General features: G+C 49.1%; 1 protein-coding gene across 5 annotated transcripts in view; it reads left to right on the forward strand.

Moving 5' to 3' along the window:
* LOC107395643 (HIVEP zinc finger 3) overlaps positions 1-21,192 on the forward strand; it is a 104,905-nt gene that overhangs the window by 47,472 nt on the left and 36,241 nt on the right. The gene's annotated exons all lie outside the window — the stretch shown is intronic.

A 21,192-nucleotide genomic window follows, 5' to 3' on the forward strand; every position in this document is an offset into this window, starting at 1 on the left:
TGGTGTTGTCTACGTCTCAGCCGCCGAGCTGCTCGGCTTCATCTGATGCTCGCATCTGTTTCTGCGAGTGATTTATTTTAAATTTGAGGTCCGAGTTTAACTGGTCAGCCCCGGGGTTTTGGGTTTCCGTAGGGCTTTATGTTTACCTTACAGTTTGGAGACTGCTGCAGAACTGCTTGTTCAGTATCAAGTGTTGCACAGCCTCGGCGAGCCCGCAGTTCGCTTTGACATCCAGACGTCATCGCTTGGAGGGAGATCGATGTCAAGGGTCACGCCAGCCTGTCAGCGCACAGAGGCAGAGCGGTTCCCCACCTTACTTCCTGCTGCCACCGCGCGTCAGTAGTCAGAGAGGATGCTGGGAGATAAATTTAGACCTCCAGCTCCCTCTCCATCTGCTGTTGCTCAGAGTAGGACGGTTTCCATGGGAACATGCACCAGGCTACCACCAGCATGAGAGGATGGGGAAGAGGGAGTTGTGTGTTTGCTTGTTTGTCAGATAAAAGGATTTAGTTTTACTTTTACTAACCACTGATGATGGTTTGATCCACTTCAGGACGCGAGCGTTTCACTGAACAGGACGTCTTCTGTGGACGATGTCAAAGTTAGAACTGCTGCAAAACTCAAGCAGGACTCCGTCTAAATGTTTAATGAAACGGACGCTTTTCAGACGTCCTGACTGGAGGAGACGGTGTGTGACGGCACGTGTGTGCGACGGAGACGGAGTGTGATTTCCTCCGTGTGGCAGGACTCCCTCGGGTGTCTTCGTCAGAGCCCGTTTCTGCTGACAAAGCCCTCCTCCTGCACGGGCACACGCCGCGCACACATTCCTCACTCACTCTGTCATCTAGTCTCTGTGCGTGAGTCACTAGTCTCATTTCAGGAGGAGAGACACAAAACCGGTTCGCACAACAAATAATTCACTGTGATACCAAAGTGCGCTCCGGACCACAGACCAGGTGACGCTGAATTTGTGGTTTTTGTTTTCTCTCAACAGCTGTAAAGCAGCTGCGTCGGTGACTTCCTGTTCACACCTCAGTCTAAAAATAGAATGAAGAATGTCCCACTCTCCAGGGACAGAAGGCTCGTTTACACGGCGTGTGTGTTTTTCTACCGTGAGCAGCCCACTAAAGAGCGTCGCAGTGCTACTGCATGTAACACACGCCGTTGTTAGGTCGTTTCTGTGGATTACGAGGATTATGAGAATGGAAAACCCCTCTCTCATGTTGGATTAGGATCCTTTAGGGCACTCCAGATGACTGGCTGATTGTGCAGGCTGGTTTTTCCTGGTACTGGACGCTGTCTATGTGCTTCAGGGTGCGCTTGCTTTGTCTTCATGTACTCTGACGTTCCTTCTCCTCATCGTCCTGGCACAGCCCTGACTGTGTGTGCTTCCTCGCTCCGACCCGGCAGTCTAGACTGAGATGAATAATGTAGGCAGCGCACTTCCCACCCTTAAAGCCCCTCTAACTGCCTTGTTTCAGAGCTGCATCGGCAGCTAATCAGAACATCATTACGCTTAAGGTCTGATCGGAGAACAAAGACGTTTGTCATAGACAAAGACAAGATATTTGTGTTTTCTCGCCTACACCTACAGAAATCTTTCAACAACCTGAAAAGGTGTGTTTAGATTACTTTTTGGTGCAGATTACCGTACGTCACAGAGGAAATCTGTACCCAGTTTTACCTCTTATGAAATTAGTGCTAAAAGAGTAAGAGGCCCACCCCCTTTGCTCCAGATAATCTTTAATGTAGAATAAACTTTATAAGTTAAAGTGATATCTTAGCCTGGCAAGACATCCTGTAAATATAGATCCATTGTGGGGTAGATCTACAGTTGTCCTTCTGTCTCTACGTGCTGTTGGACAATGAGCAACGGGACATACGGATGTTGGTCAACGGAGCAGTCCGCCATTCCCTATTGAAGAAGATGCAAATGCATCCTTTTACTAAATAAATGACTTAAGTACCTCTATCTGCTCTTGACTCAAAGAAAAGGCCAAGTTTAAATCGTCCAAAGTTGATGCAAAAGTCATTTCAAATGAGCCGTCACCATCTTAGGAGTTCTGCTCTGTCGCATCATCCTGTCCACCAAACCGTCCTGTGTCCTGTGATTGGCCCACCAAACCGGTCAGAGCACTGTGATTGGCTCACAAAAACAACAGAGCGCTGTTAAAGAGCAAGTAACACCTAAATTAACTTTTTTTTTTTGCAGGTAACCTGTACAGATGAGTGTCTAATGGTGCTGTACACGTGTGTAATCATTAGAGTGGTACTTTAGTGCAACTTACGTCGTCGTCATCGTCTTCCTCCGCTTATCCGGGTCCGGGTCGCGGGGGCAGCATCCCAACTAGGGAGCTCCAGGCCGTCCTCTCCCCGGCCTTGTCCACCAGCTCCTCCGGCAGGACCCCAAGGCGTTCCCGGACCAGATTGGAGATGTAACCTCTCCAACGTGTCCTGGGTCGACCCGGGGGCCTTCTGCCGGCAGGACATGCCCGAAACACCTCCCCGGGGAGGCGTCCAGGAGGCATCCTAACCAGATGCCCAAACCACCTCAACTGGCTCCTTTCGATCCGGAGGAGCAGCGGTTCTACTCCGAGTCCCTCCCGAATGTCCGAGCTCCTCACCCTATCTCTAAGGCTGAGCCCGGCCACCCTACGGAGGAAACTCATTTCGGCCGCTTGTATCCGCGATCTCGTTCTTTCGGTCATTACCCAAAGCTCATGACCATAGGTGAGGATTGGGACGTAGATCGACCGGTAAATCGAGAGCCTGGCTTTCTGGCTCAGCTCCCTCTTCCCCACGACAGATCGGCTCAGCGTCCGCATCACTGCAGACGCCGAACCAATCCGCCTGTCGATCTCCCGATCCCTCCTACCCTCACTCGTGAACAAGACCCCGAGATACTTAAATTCCTCCACTTGAGGTAGGACCTCTCCCCCGACCCGGAGGTGGCAAGCCACCCTTTTCCGGTCGAGAACCATGGTCTCAGATTTGGAGGTGCTGATCCTCATCCCAGCCGCTTCACATTTGGCCGCGAACCTACCCAGCAAGAGCTGAAGGTCAGAGCTGGATGAAGCTAGGAGGACCACATCATCCGCAAAAAGCAGAGACGAGATTCTCCTGCCACCAAACTCGACACACTCCACACCATGGCTGCGTCTAGAAATTCTGTCCATAAAAGTGATGAACAGAACCGGTGACAAAGGGCAGCCCTGGCGGAGTCCAACCCTCACTGGGAACAGGTCCGACTTACTACCGGCTATGCGGACCAAACTCACGCTCCTCTGGTAAAGGGACTGAATGGCCCTTAACAGAAAGCCACCCACCCCATACTCCTGGAGCGTCCCCCACAGGGTGCCCCTGGGGACACGGTCATAAGCCTTCTCCAAATCCACAAAGCACATGTGGATTGGTTGGGCAAACTCCCATGCCCCCTCCATCACCCTTGCAAGGGTATAGAGCTGGTCCACAGTTCCACGGCCAGGACGAAAACCACATTGCTCCTCCTCTATCTGAGATTCAACTATCGATCGGACCCTCCTCTCCAGTACCTTGGAGTAGACCTTTCCAGGGAGGCTGAGGAGTGTGATCCCCCTATAGTTGGAACACACCCTCAGGTCACCCTTCTTAAAGATGGGGACCACCACCCCGGTCTGCCACTCCCTAGGAACTGCCCCCGATGACCACGCAATGTTGTAGAGACGTGTCAACCATGACAGCCCTACAACATCCATAGCCTTGAGATACCCAGGACGAACCTCATCCGCCCCCGGGGCTCCGCCGCTGTGTAGTTGTTTGACTACCTCAGCAACTTCTGCCCCCGAGATCGGACAGTCCATCCCCAGGCCTCCCAGCTCTGGTTCCTCCTCGGAATGCGCATTGGTGGGATTGAGGAGCTCCTCAAAGTATTCCTTCCACCGTCCGACTATAGCCTCAGTTGACGTCAGCAGCTCCCCATCCCCACTGTAAACAGTGTGAGCGAGTTGCTTCCTTCCTCTCCTGAGGCGCCGGACAGTTTGCCAGAACTTCTTTGGAGCCGATCGATAGTCTTTCTCCATGGCCTCACCAAACTCCTCCCACGCCCGAGATTTTGCCTCGGCAACTGCCACTGCTGCACTCCGCTTGGCTATCCGGTACCTGTCTGCTGCCTCCGGAGACCCACAGACCAGCCACGCCCTGTAGGCCTCCTTCTTCAGCCTGACGGCTCCCCGAACCTCTGGTGTCCACCAGCGGGTACGGGGGTTGCCACCACGACTGGCACCGGCCACCTTACGACCACAGCTAGCAACAGCCGCCTCGACAATCGCAGAGTGGAACAAGGCCCACTCGGACTCAATGTCCCCCACTGCTCTCGGGACGTGGTCAAAGCTCTGCCGGAGGTGGGAGTTGAAGACCGTCTTGACAGGTTCTTCTGCCAGGCGTTCCCAGCAGACCCTCACTATGCGTTTGGGTCTGCCAGGTCTACGCGGCATGTTCCCTTGCCATCTGATCCAACTCACCACCAGGTGGTGATCAGTTGACAGCTCCGCCCCTCTCTTCACTCGGGTGTCCAAAACATACGGCCGCAGGTCAGATGATACGACTACAAAATCTATCATCGACCTGTGACCTAGGCTGCCCTGGTACCAAGTGTACCGGTGTGCATCCTTATGTTCGAACATGGTGTTCGTTATGGCCAAACTGCGGCTTGCACAGAAGTCCAATAACAAAACACCGCTCGAGTTCAGATTAGGTGGGCCGTTCCTCCCAATCACACCCCTCCAGGTCAAGCTGTCATTGCCCACGTGAGCATTGAAGTCCCCCAGCAGGACAATGGAGTCCCCTGATGGAGCACTATCTAGCACTCGTCCCAGGGACTCCAAAAACGGTGGGTACTCTGAACTGATATTTGGCCCATAAGCACAAACAACAGTCAGGACCCGTTCCCCGACCCGAAGGCGCAAGGAAGCTACCCTCTTGTCCCTCGGGGTAAACCCCAACACACAGGCAGAGAGTCTCGGGGCTAACAAAAAGCCAACCCCAGCCCTCCGCCTCTCACCCGGAGCAACTCCAGCAAAGTAGAGTGTCCAACCCCTCTCCAGGTCTCGGGTTCCAGAGCCAATGCAATGTGTCGAGGTGAGTCCGACTATATCTAGCCGGTACCGCTCAACCTCTGCCACAAGCTCCGGCTCCTTCCCCGCCAGCGAGGTGACGTTCCATGTCCCAAAAACTAGTTTTCTTGTCCGGGGATTGGACCGCCAAGGCTCCCGCCTTGGTCTGCCACCCGATTCGCATTGCACCGGACCCTTCATGTTCCTCCTGCGGGTGGTGGGTCCACAGTTGGACGAGCCCATGTATCCGGTTCGGGCTGGGCCCGGCCGGGCCCCATGGGCGAAAGCCCGGCCACCAGGCGCTCGCTCACGGGCCCCAACCCCAGGCCTGGCTCCAGGGTGGGACCCCGGTAACCCTCCGGGCCGGATACTCCGACTCTTCGTTTTAACCGCCATGAAAGATCCTTCGAACCGTTCTTTGTCTCACCTTTCACCTAAGACCAATTTGTCATGGGAGACCCTACCAGGGGCACTAAGTGCCCCAGACAACATAGCTCCTAGGATCATTAGGGCACTCAAACTCCTCCACCACGATAAGGTGACGGTTCAAGGAGGAGTAGTGCAACTTACGTTAAATATAACGCTGAAATATTATAGTGCAACTTACGTTAAATATAATATTTCAGCCCAAAGCCGTTTCTGTCTCCATCTTCAGGTTAAAACTCTCTCTGCTCCACGTTTAAGTAGAACCAGCTGTGGCTGATGGCTACGCTGAAAAACTTTGTAGCAAATGACTACGTGGCGGCACTGCACTGGTCTCAGCCACTCACCTGCCGATATGACACGGTGGCGCTCAGAGCCGCTTGTTTATTTTCATCCAATGATCGCATTTAGCAGGAAATCCTCCAGAGTGCTGCAGAATCCATGTCTGCTCTTCTCCTGAGCGGTAAGTCTACTGTGAGTGTGTGCTTGCGTGCACACACGAGTGCGCATGTTAAAAACTAGTTTTAGAGTGAGAAACTCCGACAGTGCACGCGGGAGCGTCGAGGGGGTGCCGTCTATCACGGCCTCAGCGCCACTCTCTCGGTCCGCCAGGTGATGCCTCTTTCAGAAGCGTTTTCCTGACAGGGAGTGTGGATGAAATATGTCTCCACCCATGCCTTGACTCCCAATTTAATGGCCCACCAAACCAGTAAAGACCTGTGACTGGCTCACAAACCCGACAGAGCACTGTGATTGGCCCACCAACCTTCTCAGTAGCCTAGGGGTTTAAATCCCGGTCGGGTCATACCCAGTGTTGGGAATAACGCCATTTAAGTATAACGGCGTTCTTTTTTTAGGTAACGGAATAATCTAATTAATTACTTTTCCCACTGTTGCAACGCCGTTACCGTTACTGGGGACGGAAGGTTGTTCGTTACTGTGTGCTTGTGGAACGTTGAGCAACAGTGTGAGGCTTTCTGACCGCCACACTTCAGCTGCAGCCAGGGAGAGAGAGGTGTCGGTAACGCACTTACAAACACGATGATGATTGGCCGGGTGGGCGGAGACCCTCAGTGTTCTCATTGTCACTGCCTGCTGTAGACGCAACAGAGCAGTGATGGGAATGACGCCGTTTAAAATAACCGCGTTAATAAAAAAAATATTTCTTTCTGTAACGAGCAAACTAATTAATTACCGTCTTCTTTTAACAAAACGATCGTTTCTGTTACTGGTAAGGAAATGCGTGCGTTAAGCAGCGTGGTGTGTTGAAGCTGTCATCAGCTGATCAGGAGCTAAAGAGGCAGATGTTTTCATCCAAGAGCATCACGGCCTGTGAAGAACGAGGAAGATGTGATGAATAGTCTACGGCTGCAGGTGTGGATCTGCAGCCGTGACCTTCTTAGCGTGACAGCGGGACGTCCTGAAGGTCCGCTCACCTGTTCACCGCTCAGACGTCCTGATCTTCTATCTTCCTAGATGATCCAGCTGTAACCTGTTTCTGATCATGTCTTTAGTCCCACTGTAACACTGATGCATCAGTCTCAGACGGCATGGAGCTCAGGTGTTATTAGAACTACCTGTGTGTCTTCACCACCCAGCTTCAGCTCTTCTGTGGTTGGGTCTGACCCAAGTTAGTAAATGTAAGTCCTCCATCAGGCTTGTGCCTCTTCTAGTGTCATTTTAAAGGATTTTATTTATTTATTTAACCGTTACTAGATTAGCAGCAACATAAATGCTACTAAAAACACACAATTATGTGAAGCTGGAAAAATTAAAATGCTGTGCAAAACTACATTCATTTCGGTAATTTAACTAGACTGAGAGACCATTTAAAGGCTCGAGAACCTTTACAGGTGTTTCTATTTGCTTATTGGGGTCTTGGGCAGCAGTAGCTCAACAGGTTGAGCGGGTTGTCCAGTAATCGGAAGGTTGCAGGTTAAATCCCGGCTCTGGACAGAGAATTCAGAGAAGGGACCGGTGACGCCAGTGCTCGGCAGCCTCGCCTCTGTCAGTGTGCCCCAGGGCAGCTGTGGCTACATTGTAGCTCATCCCCACCAGTGTGTGAATGTGTGTGTGAATGGATGAATGATACACTGTAGTGTAAAGCGCTTTGGAGTCCTTACTCTGAGAGGCGCTATGGAAGTGCGGGTCATTTATCATTATCATTCATTTGTTAAATACCACACAGTGACCTTTTAATAGTCTAGATAAGTGTAATGTTCCTGTTAGTAGTTCCTCCTGTTAAGTGCTTATTTATTTAAATTATTCAGGTTTATAAAAAACATTTGGACATACATTTTATTATGTTCCAGTCATTAGTCATTAATATTTCACTATTGTAGTCATTTATAGTAAATTAAGTAAGTTCAGTTAAGAGGGGAACCCCTTTTTCTAGCATTCTTTAATGAAAAAAGTAACTAAGTAGTTATTTTTCTTGATAATTAGTTACTTTTATAATCTCGTAACTCGGTAAGTAACTGAGTTACTTTTTTGACAAAGTAATCAGTAACTATAACTAATTACTTTAAGTAACGTTCCCAACACTGCTCATACCAAAGATTTTAAAAATGGGACCCAATGCCTCCCTGCGTGACACTCTGCTTTGGGGGGTTAAACTACTAAATATCAAGCGCAGCCACTGCTGCAGCTCACCACTCCCCATGGGGAGGGGTCAAATGCAGGGATGAATTTCACCAACGTGTGATGACTAATGGGACTTTAGCTCAGACTTTAAACCAGTGTGTGTGTACTTTGATCAGAGCTCCAAAGCAGAAATAAAGAGCATTTTAACTGCTACATAAAACGCTGCAGGAACACAGACACAATGGTGTTTAACATTTTTGGATGATGACTACTAAGAAGACTATTTATTTAGGCCTAATTTTTAGTTAGATGGAAATTTTACCCCCACCAATATTTATGCCCCCTTTACTCCTGACTTAATGTTAGATTTTTTGTAGTGTAGTGAGAACTTGGCTTAACATCCGAAGAAGGAAAAAGTTATGCAGTCGTGAAATGAGGGGGAGGAAGAGAGAGGGGAAAGAAAACAGATGTGAATTTTAATGGTTATTTCAGTTTGTTCTGCTGTGTAATGGCTGAGTGTTGCAGCGGTAATGAAAGACTTGACTGCTTAGAGGAAACGAATACACACACACACACACACTGGACAGATGATTGGTTCTCATCAGATGTGTGGAAATGAAGAGATCGAGCCAAGAATCTGTCAGTTTGTTTCCAAACGGAAAGGTGATTCTCCTTTTTATTCCACTGGCTCTAATGAAGGCTGACTGTGCTCTGTGTGTGTGTGTGTGTGTGTGTGTGTGTGTGCGTGCGTGCGTGCGTGCGTGCGTGTGTGTGTGTGTGTGTGTGTGTGTGTGTGTGTGTGTGTGTTGGCTCTTGCTCATTATAAGAAAGTAGTCATTACTGCATTGTCACCACTGGCACCATAAGCTGCAGCCTTCGGTTGGCTCTGATTATTTAGCCGCTGGATTTGTTGTTGTCCATTTTCCACATTTCTTCTTCGTCCTATTTTTAGTCCTCCTTCACATCATTTGTTTTTCGGTCCGTTTTGAGTCTCTCCATTCACTCCAGCTGGGAACTCACCCAGAGCTCTCTGTTTCTGAGCGCTTGTCTCCAGAGTGTGACAGGGTTACTGGAGTTGAGGATGCTATCGATGTCATATACGATGACTGATATTCTGGATGAGCCTGTCAGCAGTCCGGCATGGCTGCTCACTCAGAATGTTATGATTGGCCCAGACCGTTCCCTCTGAATGTGCTTTTATTGGCAGCGCCACAAGAATCCCGTGTCCTGGGTTGAGACTGAGAGCAGGCTTTGTAATAAAGTGGGAAATATTACAGTTCATGGATCTTGATAAGGAAGCAGATCTCTCTGTGGCCTCCTCTCTGAATCTGTGTGATCAGCTACTTTTAGCCCATCACAACCAGCTTTTCAGATCCGCGTTAGTGGGAAATAATACAGGAGATTCATCATGAATACATGTTTCACAGGGTCCTGACAAAGGCGTTGATTCTTGTTTTGCCCCCTTGCAAACCTTACTGCCTGGTGGTGGTGGTGGTGTGCTATGAGGAAGAGAGGTGGCTTTGCTACAACAGACCTGGATAATTGTGCATGTGGTGACCAGTGTTGGGCAAGTTACTTCAAAACTGTAATGCATTATTTATTACTTGTTACCCTCATTTTAAAGTAATTCATTACATTACAATATTACTGATTTTAAAATGTAAGGCATTACACTACTTTTGCATTACTTTAAGTTACTTTCACCAATACAACTTCAGTATGAATCTGGTAATGTGACGCTCAGTGAGCTCATGACATATATGTGGAAGGTGTCTGAGCTAGGGTTGCTGTTAAAAACAGTCAGATATAATAACAGTGCTTTAAAATGATTGTTTATTAAATAAAAGCAACAACAATCAGTACTCTCAGCACGCTGCCATCTTATATTAACTGAGCAGGGAGTGAGGTGGTGGGGGCTCCAAGCCTATATTTGCCTTGGTCCCCAAATGCCTTGATACGGCCCTGGATGTGGGACTGGCTTCTGGGGTGATCTGATTCTATCACATGTATAAATATTAAATGCTTATATATTATTGATTTTCACTGGTAAAAATGTGTATTGGGGATAAATCTACCAACTTTTTTCTTGCAGGACGCAGCTGGAGTATTTGAGCCATTACCGCTGCGTCCTCTCTGCTCATAGAATGCCCGCAAAGCTGAGTCCATAAATGACGTCATATACTGGATACTGGATCTTTCTTCGGGTTTCCCGCAATTTGAATTTTTAAGGAACACATCTTGATTCTGGGTTTAAAAATGCATTGTAATTACCGCGTTACTGACGATTGTACCGAGTAAATATTACCATTTTCTTTCCCTGCAATGCCTTATATTACCACATTACAGCAAAAAGCAATGCATTACAGTAATTAATTACTTTTGTACCGCATTACTCCCAACACTGGTGGTGACACAACGCTGTAAAAAATAATTTTCCTACAGAAGCTAGTTCATGCCGTGGACCTCGGGTTTGACGCTTCCCGAACTTTTAGCCAGCTGAATCGCTTTCGGGTGGCAGGACCGTTTGTATTCTCTGTTGCGTCTGCAATCGTTGCAGGACGTTCCGAGGATAACGGTCAACAGGCATATGTAAGACAGCCCATTCAAATAAAGACAAAGATTATAAAATAGTATTTGTCCGCCTACATTCATCATGATGGTGGGTTAACAAACTTTTGTGTTGGCTTGCTAAATGATGATACATGCTAGCTCTTAACCAGCCAGTGTTGAAGCAAAGCTAACAATGTTATCATAGAGACAGGTTAATATCACAAGTCTTTTTTTGTTTCTGTAATAATAACTTTAGGTTACTGTCGTAACCCCGGTTCTCTGAGTAACATGAGTGAGATGTCTCATTATGGGATACGCCACTCCGCGGATTCCTCAGAAGCACTTATCTCAATACGCCAATCCTGATTGGCCAGTGACCGTGACGTACGCGTCACCTGCTACTATAAGTAGCAAGCGTCCCAACGCACGCACCATTCAAGATAAACACCTCTTCTCGCTTCGCCCAGCAAGAAGGGTTGTCTGGTGAGACATCTCACTCATGTTACTCAGAGAACCGGGGTTACGACAGTAACCTAAAGTTCTCTTTCTTAACATTCGTTTCGATGTCTCACTATGGGATATGGAGACTCCCGTATTGCCAGACAGCTTATCCAGCGATCACCAACCTACAGGGATACGTCTTGGCCCGCCAAAGACCCCACACTCAGAATCGTGTGAGTCATTGCAGGGACCGAAACATCAAGCTTATAGAAGCGTGCAAATGCAAGTGGAGAAGCCCAACTTGCTGCAGCACAAATCTCCTGGATTGACAGCCCCCAAAAAAGGGCCCAAGAGGCAGACAGGCCCCTAGTAGAATGGGCCCTGAGCCCAACAGGTGCCTGAATGCCCTGACAGGACTAAGCCATAGAAATAGCCTCCACAATCCAGTGGGAAAGCCGCTGCTTTGTGACGGGTTTCCCCTTACGAGGCCCACCCCATGACACAAAAAGCTGGTCCCCCCTGCGAAGAGCCTGTAAGTCACTAACTCACTTTGCAGATACCAAAGCCAGGAGTAGCACCACCTTAAGAGACAGGATCTTAAGGTCCAGGCTGTCCATAGGTTCAAATGGAGGCCCGGAGAGGGCCGACAGCACCAAGGACAGATCCCATGAGGGCACCAGGGGTCGAGACACAGGGAGAAGCCTGCGCGCGCCCCTCATGAAGCTACACACCAGGGGGTGTCGACCTGCCAATTTCTTCCCAAAACCCAAGTGTCGGGCGGAAATGGCTGCTAGGTACACTTTAATGGTGGAGAAAGCCTTCTTCCCATCCAACAAGTCTTGCAGGAAAGACAGAATGATGTTCACCGGGCATTGGAAGGGTGAGACCTCCCTACCCTGACACCAGGCTTCAAACACCCTCCATTTACAGTCATATAGGGACCTAGTGGAGGGGGCCCTAGCATTCTGAATGGTTCGAATGACTGCCTGGGGCAGCTCTGCTGACACTAGCCCGCACCCCTCAGGGGCCAGGCCCACAGGGCCAGCCGTTCTGGATGAGGGTGGAAGATCGAGCCTCCCACTTGGGACACCAGGTCCCTGCGAAGCGGCAGTTTCCAAGGTTGGCCCTCCAGGAGTTGGAAAATGTCCACCACCCAATGCATGGCTGGCCAGTATGGGGCCACCAGAATGAGAGTGTGGCGCTGGGTTCGTACCCTCAGCAAGGTGGGTGGTATCAGGGCCACTGGGGGAAAAGCGTAAAGCAGTCTCCGTGGCCAGTCTTGCGCCAGCGCGTCCACGCCGAGTGGAGCGTCTCGGTCGCGCAGGGAGAAAAACAGTGGACACTGAGCATTCTCCTTGGAGGCAAAAAGATCCACTACGGCTGTGCCGAACCGGATCCAAATCTGTTCCAACACAGCTGGATGCAGGCTCCAATCCCCGTACAGGGGTGTCCCTCTGGACAACAGATCCGCCCCCCGATTCAGAACACCTGGGACATGGGTGGCTCTGATTGAGAGGAGATGCCTGCTGCACCATAGGATCAGTCTGCGTGCCAGCGTGTGTAACCGCATGGAGCGCAGCCCCCCCTGGTGGTTTATATAAGCCACAGTCGTGGTGTTGTCTGTTCTCACTAGGACATGATGGCCGGAGAGAAAAGGCAGGAAGCGCCTCAGGGCCAGAAAGACCGCGAGGAGTTCCAGATAATTTATGTGTGTCCCCCAGAGCTCTCTGCTCCACACACCCCTGACAGAGCGACCATCCAGGAGCCCCCCCCAACCTGACAGGCTCGCATCTGTCGTGACCACTTTCCTCACGAGAACCAACCCCAAAGGCACCCCCTGTGCCAAGAGGGAGGGGTGACGCCAACAGCGGAGCGCCGCGACGCACGCTGCAGAGACAGTCACCCTGCGCGCTCTGTGGCACACTGGAGAGAGACCCAGAGAAGCCACCCAGCGTTGAAAATCTCTCATGTGTAGACGGCCGAGTGGTACCACTGAAATAGCCGACGCCATGAGACCCACAAGCCTGAGGCATAACGCAAACCGCACCGAACTGTGTAGGCGGAAGCGCGCCAGGCAGAGCGAGAGCGCGTTCACGCGCGGTGTCGAGAGACGGGCCGTGAACGCCCCTGAGTCCAGATTCAGACCTAGAAAGGTTATTTTCTGGGAGGGGAGTAAAGCGCTTTTCTGCCAGTTTATTCTGAAACCCAGACCACACAAGTGATGGATCACAACCAGCGTGTTTGACGCTGCCTCCTCTCTGGATCGTGCCAGCAGGAGCCAGTCGTCTAAATACGTGGCCAGCCGAATGCCCCTCCCTCTCAGAGGGGCGATCGCTGCCTCCGTACACCTGACAAACACCCTCGGGCTCAGCGAGAGGCCGAATGGGAGCACGGTGTATTCGTAACACACTCCCTGAAAGGCAAACCTCAGAAATTTCCTGTGTGGAGGGTACACGGGAATATGAAAGTATGCGTCCCTCAGGTCGATTGAGGTGAACCAGTCGTTCTGGTGAATCAGACTCAAAAGGGATGAGAGTGTGAGCATTTTGAATCTGTACTTTCTGAGGCATCGGTTCAGGGCCCTCAGATCCAGGATCGGGCGAATCCCGGTCCCTCCCCGTTTCGGGACCAGGAAGTACCTGGAGTAGAAACCGCTCTGAGACCGATCGGGAGGCACAATGCATATCGCTCCCTTCTCCAGCAGGGAGGAGATTTCTCCCTGAAGGATGTGAGCTGACGTCCCCTGGGCGTGGGAGAACACTACGCCGGAGAATCGAGGAGGAACTGAGGCGAATTGGAGCCTGTAACCTCTCGAAATAGTTCTCAGCACCCAACGTGAAGCAGAAACTGCTGTCCATTCCTCCATGTGAGTGGAGAGCGGTGACACAGCCGTGACACACGGAGCAGCAGCTCCCTCCAGAGGTTGTGGGGCAGCGGTGCTCGTGGCAACCACTGCGCATGTGCGGGGGCTTTGTGCTTTGACGGCCCAGGCGTACGGGGACGACCCGTGGCTGGCGGGTAAGTCCGCCAGGGGCCGCCCCCGCCTGGTTCCGCTCATGGGTAACATTTTTATTGATTTTTGCTGCGCCCTTGACATTTCGTCTGGATGCGTCAGCGAACTTTTTAATGCTCCTTGAGCGTGACATGTTTGTGAAAAACAATGTGAGTGCTTGTGACGTGTGTTTTGAGCCGGCACAGCCGGCTGCACGTCCTGGCCCCACCCTGGACCGCTCGGGGACTCTGCCGGAGGGGTTCCGTGAGGGGGGGAGAAGGCACCATGGCAACATCGAACAGGAGGAGCCGGCGAACGGGGAACTGCCAGCTGCAGCGTCGGGAGGGAAAGAACTCCGTCAGGCTGCCCTCTTCTTCTTCCTCACCTGCTGACCGCCGGGTCGGGTGGGTTGTCCCGACGGCGGAGCGGCTTGGTTGCCGGATCTCTGAGGCCAAACTGGTCGAAGCGCTGAGCACGAAGGAGCTAGTTGGACAGCTTGAGGCTTCGGGCGCTTTGGGATCCAGAACTGAGGCTGGGCTCTGGCAGCTGCCTGAGGAAGGTTCGGCTGAGCCGGCAGCGCCGGTGAGGGCTTACGGGGAAGGCAGAGATGAAGGGCTTCATCCTCTTTCTTTTTGGCCTCACACCATTGCTGCATTGATGCCAGGGCGGAGCCAAAAATACCTTCAGGCACGATTGGCATGTCCAAAATGTCCTCCTTCTCTCTATCAGAGAGGTTGGTGAGGTTCAGCCATCGTGCACGTTCTTGAAGCACCATCATGCCCATAGCTTTAGCCGTAGCCTGGACCGCGCAGCGCTGCACACGCAGGCAGATGTCGATTTCCTCCCACACCTCCGGGTCCGGCTTCGTATTCATGTCCTCACAGAGCTCGGCTTGGTACGCCGAGAGCATGGAGGAGACGTTCAAAGCTCGGACCGAGATGGCGGCAGCCTTGTACGCCCTCTCGTTCAGCGCCGACTGGAAGCGGTCCGCCTTCGCAGGGAGAACGGGAGGCCTGGAGGAAGTTGCCGAGAGCCGTGGGTGCAGGTGTGCTGCAACCAGCGGTTCCATCAGCAGCATGCGAAGCATGCCAGCCTTCTCCATCCCCTCGAAGTCCAGTGAGGAGGCTCCTTGGACAGGAGACCTGGAGCTGAAAGGGTGTTTGTCCCAGGAGGACCTCACTTCTTGGAGAAGCTCCGGGAAGGCGGGAAGGAGAGGCTTTTCCGCCCTTGTGGCCTGAGGCAGCTTCTTTCCCTCGTAGCGGGATCTGACAGCCTCAGTGACCACGGTGGGCCAAGGGATGTTGAGCCTGGTCGCAGCGCGTCGGCAGACTGACTGCATGTCCAGGTGGGCGGCCGGAGAAGCCGCTCCATCCCTGGGAGAGGACGGAAAGCTAGGCATGGAGGCCTGAGCGATGGGGAGAAAAACGTCGTCATCCTCGTCCTCCTCTGAAATGAGCAGTTCCGAGGTATCCTCGTCGTCTCCGTAGTCCAACTCCAACACGTCCTCGACGGGGTGGCTCGGACCGGCCGGTTCGAGCTGTGAGCCCCAGCTGAGTTCGGCACACGGTTCCGGCTCCGGGAGGACATGTTCGCTGGCGTCCCCAGGCGGTGGCCCAGGGGCCGGCAGGCAAGGGTCCTTCCCCGACAGGCTAGCTTGGCGCGCTAGCCGCCGGCGAAGGCTCTTCAGGGTGAAGCAAGCGCAGCTCTCACATGACCCGGGGACTTCCAATGCCAGCTGGGCGTGTTCCAGCCCGAGGCAGCTCGAGCAGACCTTGTGCGGGTCTTTGCTTGAGATTTTGTTCCCACAGGTACAGAGGCGAGCTCCTGCGCCGTCGACTCCTCTGGTGGGAGGAGCGGCTTCCATGCTGGCTAACTGGTGTGTTAGCAAGAGAACGAACAGATGCACTGGAGTGTGAAGCTGCTCGTTATGCCCCGAACCTATGGTGAAGGTCAGGACAGGATGGTAAGTTAACGTTCGGCGATGGAGAGAATATTAGCTGGCTCCGTCTGTGAACAGTTGAGTTAACTTACCTTAGAGATAAGCGACCACCGAAGCGAGAAGAGGTGATTGAATGGTGTGTGCGTTGGGACGCTTGCTATTTATAGTAGCAGGTGACGCGTACGTCACGGTCACTGGCCAATCAGGATTGGCGTATTGAGATAAGTGCTTCTGAGGAATCCGCGGAGTGGCGTATCCCATAGTGAGACATCGAAACGAATGTTAAGAAAGAGAACCCTCTGCTAACGTCGTTAGCATCACCTCTTCACTGTGCTCAGAAAGAGCTAGCATTATCATTCAGCAACCCAAGACAGAAGATTGTTAAGTAACCTTCATAGTAGGGATGGACAATATATCGGCATCAATATCGGTATCGGCCGATGTTACTCGTTTTTTAGCGTATCGGTTCGATAAATAAAACTGGGCCGATATTAACAACCGATATTTTTTCCATCTCGTCTCCATTTGTTTGCCTGTTTCAGAGGGTGAGGGGGGTGGGGGTGTATTTGTTTAGTCATGTGAGCAGTGAATGAAATCATCTTAGAACCGTAAATGTGTGTGATGTGTGTACATAATACTGTTAATTCAGCTTTTACTCATTCGTTGCCAGCCGTTTCCTGATCAGAAAAGCTCGTCGCTGCCGGCGTTTTTCAGCATTTTCAGTTTTCACGGTTTCACGATTGGATTTAAAATGACGACTTTTGTCGTCAATGGCAGTGAATGAGTTAAATATTGTAAAATTTTCATTTCAAAATATTGTAAACATTTTGAATAGTCCGCGCCGTGACAGCGGGTGTGATGGGACGTCACGGAGCTGCGGGGTGAACGTGAGACAGAATTCACGGCAAAAGTTTAGAAATTGTCACAGATTGTTACTTCTCTGTAGTTTAGCGGGGTTTTTATGTATAAAGGATGAGAGGGATGAAGGTCCAGCAGACAGAACAGCTGTTTAGCTGGAAGATGGGAAAACCGGAGTGTGACGCCAAAGCATGGACGTCACTAGGATTGAGATATAGGGGGGGCTTAGCCCCAGGAGCTTGACCTCGAACGTTTTTTGTCACACCCTGCAAAAACTTTGTCAATTAACTCATTATCTGAAGAACATTTAACAAAACCTATTATTTTATCACTTTCTTTTCCTTTCCTACTTTTGTGCATTTTCTCTTTTCTTTTCATAAAAAATAACACTTAATCAGTTCATTAGTGGGGTCTATGTTGAAGAAAGATTTTATGTAAGTCCATTAAAAATGAGATATGTTATATTTCCAAATAAAGCTATTCATTTCAGTCTACTGCACTTAACAGGGGGAAATGTTGTAGTCATTTATTTAATTTGTTTACTTACAACTTGTTTAATTATAACTGTTACTGAAATATGACAATAAAGAACAAATGAATAATTGTAAAACTTTTACTCTGCCAAATGAGTGTGCAGTTGACAGTTTTAATATATGAATAACACTGCTATGATATGGAATAAAGGAGTATATAATTAACTATTACAAGACAAAATAACAGTATATATGAAAATATCCAGCAAGTAGTAGAACTTATAATACAGAAAGTCAACTATACAGATACAACTTGACATAAGGTTGCAGGCCAGATGATAATTATAGTTATTTTTTTCCTCAATGTCTCTTACCTGTTCACTCCTAAATAGAAAACTGTTCAATTTTGCTTGGGAACTTTGTGCTCAGGTAAATGCTCATAACGCTGCGCTCGCCCCTGTTTTCGCTGTAGATCACTGACCTTGGCCATGCAGATCTCCTCAGCATCAACCACCTGGTCTCTCTCCTGTTCCTCACTCACTCTCTTAAAAAAGTCTTCGTATATCCATCTAGCCAACACATTGAAAAACATTTTCAATTTCTAATGCCAAGACAAATGCTACTATGCCATTTAGTTTTCACTCACAATAATTGAAACAGCCATTGGTGGATAAATGGTACAGAATATGGACAACTGTTAGCCTAATATAGCCCATGTTTGGTTGCTCATGATGATGGCATTTTCCATAACATCACATCGAGCTGCCAAAATTTATGTTAAAGTTAGTTTTCTTTACCATAGGTAAACATAGGAAATATTAAGCAACTGACAACCCACATGGAAAGAAGTCATAAACATATAGGTTTTAACATATGTTTTGATGTAGCTTTTGAATATATGTGACATATATAAAACTGGCTGTTTACTATATTATAGATACATATATGTACCTATAATATATTATATATATATATTATAGAAAAATATATATAATATAGAAAAATGGTCAATAATGTTGGGGTTATTAGGAGCGAACAATTCGTAAGCTTTAACTTACTTTTGGATTCTTCAATAAATTCTGTAAATATGGGAATATTTACTGATTTATTAATTAATTAAGATATTCTTAGATATACGGGGCACCATTCCCCTTTAACTGGGGAAAAATTGAATCCAAAACTCTTATCAGTCTTTCTTGAAGTTCGTAGAATCCTCGGAGCAGAGACTTCTCTTCGACACAACAAAGCTACTGGAGACGAAAATCTGAATTTTATAACGTTTAATTAACAATTTGTCAAATGAATAAACAGTGGCATAAATGAATAATAACCATGTGATATAATAAAAGGATGTATATTCAAAATAATGTTCAAGGTGTTTTGTGTGTATGTATGTGTGTGTGTTTCTAAAATGGAGTCTGTATGCAAGATGGCTGACCCCTTTGTCTGGCTAAAGTGTGGGTGGCAACATGCACTTTAACTTCCAAAGCACTTAGAATCAGTAGTAACTTAACCTTAAATCACTCAAAACATTTCAAAGGATCATGAAACAACACAAAAGATTAATCACAAGTTAATATCTTTTAGTTTATCAGCCTGGCCATGGCCGAAAACATTTAAAGATACCAAACAATGATCAATAAGCAGTTTATTTATTCAAAATGACCCGGCGGACGTGTTTTGGGAGCGAAAGAGGAAGACACGAAGCTACTTTTTAAGCAATAGCACGGTTTTATTGCTTATTCTGGACTATAGAGGAAACGGGAGGAGAAAAGGAGAGAGAAAAATGAGTTTTCTGATCACCAGAAGAGCAAGGCGTCCCCAGCTGTTTGATTTGACGGTTCTCCGTGTTTTCTCCGCAGTTTGGCATCGTCCGTCGGTTTGATGCTTTCTCCGTTGTTTACCTCCACGAGTGTTTCTCCACGGGCTGGACACAAAGAGAACGAAGTTTCTTTTGTGCTGAGTTTGACAACTTACAGCGTCTCTGAGAGCTGGATGGAGCTCCGCTCGTTCCCAGTCAGGTCCTGATGGAGTTCGAGTGGCTTTGTAGTGGTTTCGTGGCTCAACTTGGGCACTTAGAGCTTCCGCGTGCGCAAGGGAGTCGGAGCGTTCGACAAGCGTGTCCTTACCGCCAGGTATCCTGGGCAAAAGAACGAGGTTTCTTTGTCTCTGCTGAAGATTTATGGTCTTAGTTCGCGGGAAAAGCTCCACGGCTTCCCGCACATGTGCAGAACGTGTTTCTGGTACTAGGCGGTGACATCACCCAATGCTTCCGTGTGCAAAGCATCATGGGAAATGAAGTTTCTTGGCGCTGATGTGATTATTTGCTTTCCAGAGCAATTTAAGCACAGTCATTTTGGAGAAAATCACTGCATAGTAATTTCCTCATGAGGTCAGACCCTCAACATTCCCCCTTTTGGTTTCGGGGATTGCGCCCAAAGCTCGATCGTCGGAAGCACAGATGGGTTTGTCCCTCATGAACGTAGGTCGACTTGATTGTTAGAAGCACAGGTGGGTTTGTCCCTTAGGACGTTGGTCTCCTTGGACGCCTTTGTCTTTGGTCTTTGTCTTGGATCCTGGCGCCTTTGGTCTTTGTCTTGGATCCTGGTCAGGCACAAAGAGGATAGGAAACGGGATAGTCCCCAACGCGCATAACGAGAAGAAGCCACTCACGCAGGTGGTACGCAATGAAGATGTCGTCCATGCGAGAGGTAGTAGTGTAGAAGCAGGAAGGTCGGTGGGCGGTTAACTCCACGAGGGGACACAAAGGCATCTCACCGCCGGCCATACAGTTCAGTTTATGGAGCACGCGGTGATGTACGAGGTCCATAGTTCGCAAACGCGCATTGACCTATGTGGTCCCAAGATTCCCCCCTTTTTGGTCCAAAGGGTGGATCAGGACAGTCTTTGGGCTAAAACAAGGACCATAAAACTAAGAGGTACTACAATGTGCTGGTGCGTCAGACAGAGTCATTGACAGACTGAGCTGGGCCGGCACATAACCACTAGTTAATATGTGACCAAGTACGAAACAAAAATACAGAAAACCCAAAAAAAAAAACATATAACATCAAAGAAAATTCATAGCAACCTTGAGGTCTCATACAATACATTCTTAGGTCATGCATTCAGTGTGTAGCTTATAAAGAATGTGACATACTGCAACACTCAGATAAATATGTGAGGTAGACTAAAATGAGAACTACTGTTAGGGTTACAGAATAACAAAGAAAATGTTGCTCACCCCCTTTAGACAGGTGTGGTACATTCGCGCTTGGAGTCTCCCCGAACGCAGTTACGAGGCACACCGTAGGTGAGCAAGTGCATCTTATCTTGGAGTTTCTTAACACGCCTGTAGGCGGAATAAGCAATCACGGCCGTGATGAGCCATCCCATCCCCAGGGCGACCAATGTGCAGATTAAGGAGGTATAATCTGTGTCAATGTAGCGTCTTGGGCGTCAAAGTAAGTTCACGCGGGGTTTGTGTGAACTTAACAAATTTGGTTCCTTCAATCAGTAATTGTTGGTCAATTTCTAAATCGAAGGCAAAGTTATAACCCTGGAAAGCGTCCATGATCTCAATCTCCGAATCATGCTGTTCGAGGTTGAGGTGATGGAGTGCCAGGTTTCTAGTTCAAAGTGGAAATGCCTACCGTCCTTTCAAATACCAAAGTTCAGCATCGACTTAAACCTATAGATGTGAGGTGTCACAATTATGGGAACGTTTAACAGGAAACAGAGTTCTAATTTTTTTTCCAACGTGAATGGGCATTGCACTACCTAGGCTGTACGCTAGGTGGATTTGTGAAAGGTGCACAGTAGAAGGGTAGCAGCTGTCAAGCT

Source organism: Nothobranchius furzeri, chromosome 5, assembly GCF_043380555.1.
Source record: "Nothobranchius furzeri strain GRZ-AD chromosome 5, NfurGRZ-RIMD1, whole genome shotgun sequence".
NCBI lineage: Eukaryota > Metazoa > Chordata > Actinopteri > Cyprinodontiformes > Nothobranchiidae > Nothobranchius > Nothobranchius furzeri.